Source organism: Psammomys obesus, unplaced genomic scaffold (assembly GCF_907164565.1).
Source record: "Psammomys obesus unplaced genomic scaffold, mPsaObe1.curated_primary_1811, whole genome shotgun sequence".
Lineage (NCBI taxonomy): Eukaryota > Metazoa > Chordata > Mammalia > Rodentia > Muridae > Psammomys > Psammomys obesus.
Genome location: NW_026592890.1, coordinates 26606056 through 26613711, shown reverse-complemented (window position 1 = coordinate 26613711; position 7656 = coordinate 26606056). Strand labels below are relative to the sequence as shown.

At 41.4% G+C, this 7656-nt stretch overlaps 1 pseudogene; it reads left to right on the top strand.

The window, feature by feature from the left end:
- The first annotated feature begins 2728 nt into the window (after positions 1-2728).
- Positions 2729-6238, top strand: LOC129683219 (glyceraldehyde-3-phosphate dehydrogenase-like; annotated as a pseudogene).
- Positions 6239-7656: the final 1418 nt, after the last annotated feature.

Sequence of the window (7656 nt, the reverse complement as noted above, 5' to 3'; positions counted from 1 at the left end):
ATGGAATGACCATTTTTCCGTTTCTGGAAGTAAGGGGTAGTCTTCAGCACACAGTCTGTCCTTTGACAGGTAAGATGGTCCTAAATCCAATACAAATACAGATATTATGTACTGAAAACATTTGTTTACAGAGTTCTTGGTGATACTAAGCCACCAAAGAAGCATAGTTAAGTTTATCACTTGTGAGACAGGTTTCTCTGTTTTAGCCCTAGATATCCTGGAACTCACTCTGGAGACCAGGCTGGCCTCTGAACTCACAGAGATCTGCCTGCCTCTGCCTCCCAAGTCCTGGGATTAAAAGTGTGCGCCACCACTGCCCGGCATCTGGGACATTTTTAAAAAGCTATCAAAAATGATCCGAAATCCAGGTGGTTACAGAAAGGAAACAAATCAGTCAAAGATGTCTTTCCAGCCAGGCTAGACTTCCAGAATTCTCAGGAAAATTCTGGGTGAATGGTTGTCTTCTCTGACCAAAGCTTTGCCCTGTAGGAACGGAGCACTCCTGTATCTTAAATTATCTAGATAGGAGTTCCCACCCTCCACACTGATCAGTATTTCTTTAAGTTTCTTTAAATACTTCTCTGAATCCAAGTCATAAAACCAAAGTCAATCCTACTATATTTAACATGGACAAGTGACTAAGGAATCTTCATAATTACAGAGAAATGACCACATATGAATAAGACTAGCAACAAGTATACTATGAGTATTAAAGGTGTTATATATAAGCAAAAAGCATAGAAAAGTGTCTAAGAAATAATATTTAAAATTAGAGAACAATTATTCTAAAAATATATTTTACTTAAACATATATTTTACTTAAAGGCACAAAGAAAATCAGGCATACATCTGAAGCTTGAGGCTAGCCTGACCAACATAGACCTTGTTTCAAAATGGAAAAACAAAACTGTATGTCTATTTCATTATGAAAACTGCCCTGAGATTACCTTGTAATACTCGTAAGTGGTAAAATTTAGAGTCAAAGTTCCCAGTTCCCTGCTCCATAAGGAGCGCAACAGATCCAAAACGTCTGGGCACAATGGTCTTTTCTGAGACTGATACTCTAACCAAGGGCCACTCATGGAGATGACCTGGAACCCCTGCACAGATGCAGCCCATGTAGTTCAGTGTCCAAGTGGTTTCCATAGTAACGGGAACAGGGACTGTCTCTGACAGGAACTGATTGGCCTGCTCTTAATTACCTCCCCCTGAGGGGGGAGCATCCTTACCAGGCCACAGAAGAAGACAATGCAGCCACTCCTGAGGAGACCTGATAGACTAGGATCAGAGAGAAGGGGAAGAGGATCTCCCCTATAGACTAGGATCAGAGGGAAGGGGAAGAGGATCTCCCCTATCAGTGGATGGGGAAGAGCGAGGAAGGGTGGGGTTGGGAGGGAAGGAGGGAGGGAACTACAGGGAGGATACAAAGTGAATAAACTGTAATTAACAAAAATAAAAATAAAACTTTTTAAAAGTTCCCAGTTCCCAGACACTATATAACCTCCTCTTTCCTCATTTAAAAATCAAAGATAAAGACACAAGCAAAAGTTAGAGCCAGAGAGAAATAGGATTGTGACAACAGCCTCACAAAATGTTCAGTTTACCTAGAGTTGGTGATTTCCAGCAGAGGACTTACAGTCTGACAATTTCTTGACTCAAACCCTTGGTGGAAATAAGTTTTAGCTACGACTTGGACCTTATATAGTGGCTGACATAATCTCCACCCACAATGAGTCATAAGGTCCATCCACAATGTTATTGAAAAGCTCCCTCCATCAGTTGCGCTAGCCGGCTGGAGGTAATCAAGACTGGTAATCCAAGATTACCAGTAATCCAGTAATCACGAAGTAATCCAGTCGTGATGATTCACACCTTTATTCCTGTCACCTTCAATCCTGGCACTCAGGAGGCAAAGGCAAGTGGAGCTCCAAATTTTAGATCCAGCCTGGAAAACCAGCCGGACATACAGAGCAAGTTCCAAGACAGCCAAGGCTACACAGAGAAACCTTGTCTTGAAAAACCAATAGATAGATAGATAGATAGATAGATAGATAGATAGATAGATAGATAGATACATACATACATACATACATACATACATTCATACATAGATAAATAGATAGATACATAAATATAGGTATATATCTAATAGGTATATAGATACATAGGTAGATACACAGATATGTTGATAGATACATAAATAAATAATTTTTTTAATAATCTAATTAACTAAAGATTGATTCTAATCTTCCATGCATGTTGTTTTGTGACTCTCAAAGAATTATATTTTCATACAATTAGATGTTATTAAAGGCTAAAAAAACAATTATACACTGCTTCATAATGTTCTTGAGTTAAAATCGCAAGGCTGCTGCCATTCAGATGACATTTTTTTCTGCTTTCAGAACCCAATGTTTGGAAACAAAATGTACTAGAGATCAAATTCAACCTCAGCTATAAATACGTCTGATAAATTCATAAATAACGGTATTTAAAACAGTTTGTATAGCACTTAGCTCAGCAATTCTACTTTGGGGATCAATTACTAGACAGGAGAAGGAGAATACCCAGCAAAGTAACATAATTATTCATCATAGCACCATTTTAACTCTCAAAAAAAAAGTCTTTGGATGGGTGCTAAATTATGTGATATCCAGCTTTCTGCTCTTCCCTGTTCCTGAGACAGCCGCATCTCTTTGTGCAATGCCAGCCTCATCCCTTAGACACAATGGTGAAGGCTGGAGTGAACAGCTTTGGCCAGATTGGACACCCAGTTACCAGGGTTCCTTATAGCTCTGGCAAAGTGTAGGTTGTGGCCATCAATGACCCCTTCATCGACCTCGACTACATCGTCTACATCTTCTGGTATGCCTCTACAGCACAGTCAAGGCCGAGAACGGGAAGCTTGGCCTCAAAAGCAAACCCATCGCCACCTTTTAAGACAGGAACTCCAATCTACAGATTCAATGCAATTCCCATCAAAATACCAACTCAATTCTTCACAGACCTTGAAAAAAAGATTCTCAGCTTCATATGGAGAAACAAAAAAACCCAGAATCTCCAAAACAATCTATACAACAACAGATCATCTGGAGGTATTTCCATCCCCGATCTCAAGCTGTACTACAGAGCAATAGTAATAAAAACTGCATGGTATTAGCATAAAAACAGAATGGTGGATCAATGGAACCGAATAGAAGACCCAGAAATAAACCCACACACTTATGGACACCTGATTTTTGACGAAGAAGCCAAAACCATTCAATGGAAAAAAGATAGCATCTTCAACAAATGGTGCTGGTCCAACTGGATGTCTACATGTAGAAAAATGAAAATAGATCCATACTTATCACCCTGCACAAAACTAAAATCCAAGTGGATCAAAGACCTCAACATAAAACCAGGTACTCTAAATCTGTTAGAAGAAAAAGTGGGGAACAGCCTAGAACTCATTGGCACAGGAGACAACTTCCTGAACAGAACTCCAACAGCACAGGCTCTAAGAGCAACAATCAATAAATGGGACCTCATGAAATTGAAAAGCTTCTGTAAAGCAAAGGACACCGTCATCAAAACAAAGAGACTGCCTACAGATTGGGAAAGAATCTTCACCAACCCTTTATCTGACAGAGGGCTAATATCCAGTATATACAAAGAACTAAAGAAGCTGAAAAGCAACAAACCAAGTAATCCAATTAAAAAATGGGGAACAGAGCTAAACAGAGAATTCTCGACAGAGGAATATCGAATGGCAGAGAACACTTAAAGAAATGCTCAACCTCATTAGCCATTAGGGAAATGCAAATCAAAACAACCCTGAGATTTCACCTTACACCCATCAGAATGGCCAAGATGAAAAACTCAAGTGACAACACATGCTGGAGAGGTTGTGGAGAAAGGGGAACCCTCATCCTCTGCTAGTGGGAATGTAAACTGATACAACCACTTTGGAAGTCTATCTGGCGCTTTCTCAGACAATTAGGAATAGTGCTTCCTCAAGACCCAGCTATACCACTGCTAGGTATATACCCAAAATTTGCTCAAGTACACAACAGAGATATTTGCTCAACCATGTTTATAGCAGCTTTATTTGTAATAGCCAGAACCTGGAAACAACCCAGATGTCCATCAAGGGAGGAGTGGATACAGAAATTGTGGTATTTTTACACAATGGAATACTACTCAGCAATCAAAAAGGAGGAAATCATGAAATTTGCAGGCAAATGGTGGGATCTAGAAAAGATCATCCTGAGTGAAATATCCCAGAAAGAGAAAGACAAACACAGTATATACTCGCTTATATAGACCTATAAGATATGATAAACATAATGAAATCTATACACCTAAAAATGATAATCAAGAGAGCAGACATGGGGTAAGATAATCAATCCTCATTTAGAAAGACAGATGGGATGTGCATTGAACATATGACAGGAGTCTACCGCAGAAGGCATCTGAAAGACTCTACTTAGCAGTGTTTCAAAGCAGACACTAAGACTCATAACCAAACCTTCGGCAGAGTACAGGAAATCATATGAAAGAAGGGGAGTTAGTATGATGGGGAAAGAATAGGAGCTCCACAAGGACCAAATATATCTGGGCACAGGGTCTTTTCTGAGACTGACATTCAACCAAGGACCATGTATGGATATAACCTAGAACCTCTGCTCAGATGTAGCCCGTGGTAGCTCAGTAACCAATTGGTTTCCCATAGAGAGGGGAACAAGGACTATTTCTAACAGGAACTCAGTGGCTGGCTCTTTGACCTCCCCACCCCACAAGAGAGGAATAGTCCTGTTAGGCCATAGAGGAGGACTTTGCAGAACTGATAAAACAGGGTCAGATGAATGGGGAGGAGGTCCCCCCATCAGTGGACTTGGAATGGGGAATGGCGGAGAGGAGGGAGGGAGGGTGGGATCGGGAGGAAATGAGAGAGCGGGATACAGCTGGGATACAGAGTTAATAAAATGTAACCAATAAGAAAAAAAATAAAATTTTAAAATAAAAAAAAAGACAGGAACTCCACAAGAAGAGCAACAGAATCAAAAAAATCTGAGCACAGGGGTCTTTCCTGAGACTGATACTCCAACCAAGGACTATGCATGGAGATAACCTAAGACCCCTGCACAGATGTAGCCCATGGCAGTTCAGTATCCAAGTGGGTTCCATTGTAATAGGAACAGGGACTGTCTCTGACATGAACTGATTGGCCTGCTCTTTAATTACCTACCCCTGAGGGGGAAGCAGCATTACCAGGCCACAGAAGAAGACAACGCAGACACTCCTGATGAGACCTAATTGACTATGATCAGAAGGAAGGAAAAGAAGACCTCCCCTATTAGTGGACTTGGGGAGGGGCATGCATGCAGAGGGTGGAGGAAGGGAGGGATTGGGACAGGAGGAGGGAGGGAACCACAGGGGGGATACAAAGGGAATAAAGTGTAATTAATAAAGAAAAAAATGTAAAAAAAAAAAAAAAAAAAAGAGCGAGATCCCATTAACATCAAGTGGGGTGATGTGTTGTGGAGTCTCCTGCTGTCTTCACCACCATGGAGAAGGCCAGGGCCCGCCTGAAGGGTGGAGCCAAAAGAGTTACCATCTCTGCCCCTTCTGCCGATGCCACATGTTGTAATGGACATGAACCACGAGAAGTATGACAACTCACTCAAGATTGTCAGCAATGCTTCCTGCACCACCAACTGCTTAGCCTCCCAGCCAAGGTCACCCATGACAACTAAGGCATCGTGGAAGGATTCATGATCACCATCCATGCCATCACTGCCACCCAGAAGACTGTGGATGGCCCCTCTGGAAAGCTGTGGCATGATGGCCATGGGGCTGCCCAGTACATCATCCCTGCATCCACTGGTGCTGCCATGGCTGTGGGCAAGGTCATCCCAGAGCTGAACAGGAAACTCACTGGCATGGCCTTCCGTGTTCCTCCCCACAACATGTCTGTCATGGATCTGACACACCAACTGGAAAAACCTGCCAAGTATGATGACATCAAGAAGGCAGCGGAGCAACCAACAGTCCACTAAAGGGCAGCCTGTACTACAATGAGGACCAGGTTGTCTCCTGTGACTTCAACAGTGACTCCCACTTTTCCACCTTTGATGCTGGAGCTGCCATTGTCCTCAGTGACAACTTTGTAAAGCTCATTTCCTAGTGTGACCATGCATATGGCTACAGCAACAGGGTGGTGGACCTTATGGCCTACATGGCCTCCAAGGAATAAGAAGCCCTGGACCACCCACCCCAGCAAGGACATGAGAGCAAGATAGAGACCCTCAGCTGCTGAGGAATCCATGTCCCAACTCAGCCCCTGACACTGAGCATCTCCCTCACAGTTTCTATCCCAGACCCCCAGAACAGCAGGAGGGGCCCAAGGAGGTCTACACTCTTGAACACCATAAATAAAGCCCACTGTGCCCACACACACAAAAAAAATATGTGGTATCCATCTTAAGCAATAAAAATAAAAAGTGGTTTCTTAACATTCTTGTTCTTTCAAATGTGTGTTTTGATACATATATCCACCTTAAATGATTAGGTATGCTGGTTAATATAGTCATCATTTTACATATAGTTTTCAGTTTGGGGATGAGGACATATCTACTCTCTTGGGCATTTTTAAGTATACTATATAGTGTTGTTAATTATAGTCATCATTAATATAACAGATTTTAGAATTGCTCCTCCTATTTACCTAATAGTCTGTCTCTGTTCTCTGCCTCAAAACAATAATGCTTTCTACGTTTTTGTTTGTTTGTTTGGTTTGGGTTTTTGTGTTTTTTTTTTTTTTTTTTTTTTTTTTTGGATTTTCGAGACAGGGTTTCTCTGTGTAGCCTTGGTTGTCCTGGACTCACTTTGTAGAACAGGCTGGCCTCGAACTCATAGAGATCCTCCTGCCTCTGCCTCTCTCAGTGCGCCATCACACCTAGCTCCAGTGTCCACTTTTACATATTGAGGATTTTTACACTCCACATATGAGAAAGACTATGTAATGATTTCTTTGGAGAGACCTGGTTAAGTATAAATAATGGCCTCTAATTCATGCAAATAGTTGCAAATAGCAGGACTTTTTCTTTGTAAGATTGTCTAGTACTCCATTGTGAATATTAACTCATTTTCTTTGTTGATTCATCCATTAATAGATTCTTACGTGGACTCTATATCCTGTCGTAAATAGTGCCAAAATTAATGTAGGCCTCTGCATATTTCTGTACTGTATTGATCTCCTTTTCTTTGTGCATATACTCTGAAATAGAATTGCTGGATCATAAAAAAGTTATGACTAATTTTTTGTTTCCATAATGACCATATCAATTTACAATTGTTGTGTGGCAAATCTTTCCCTAGGGAGATGCAATGCAAACATCTTCTCATCCCACATAGGAAACCCATGACAAACCAAAGTACAGTACAGATATCAACAAAGTCTAATTAAGTTTTGGGATTGGTTTTGGTTTGGGCTTGTACATCAAGAAGGGCACGGAAAAGTTTTTGTAGGCATCTGTGGTGGTGCATGCATTTAATCTCAGTACTCAGGAGTGAGTTAAAGCCCGGGTGCTCTACAAAGTCGATTAGCTTTATTGGGGTTTGCTTGCAGTAATATAGGTGAAGGGTGACTCACAGGAGCAGAAATGGCTCAGT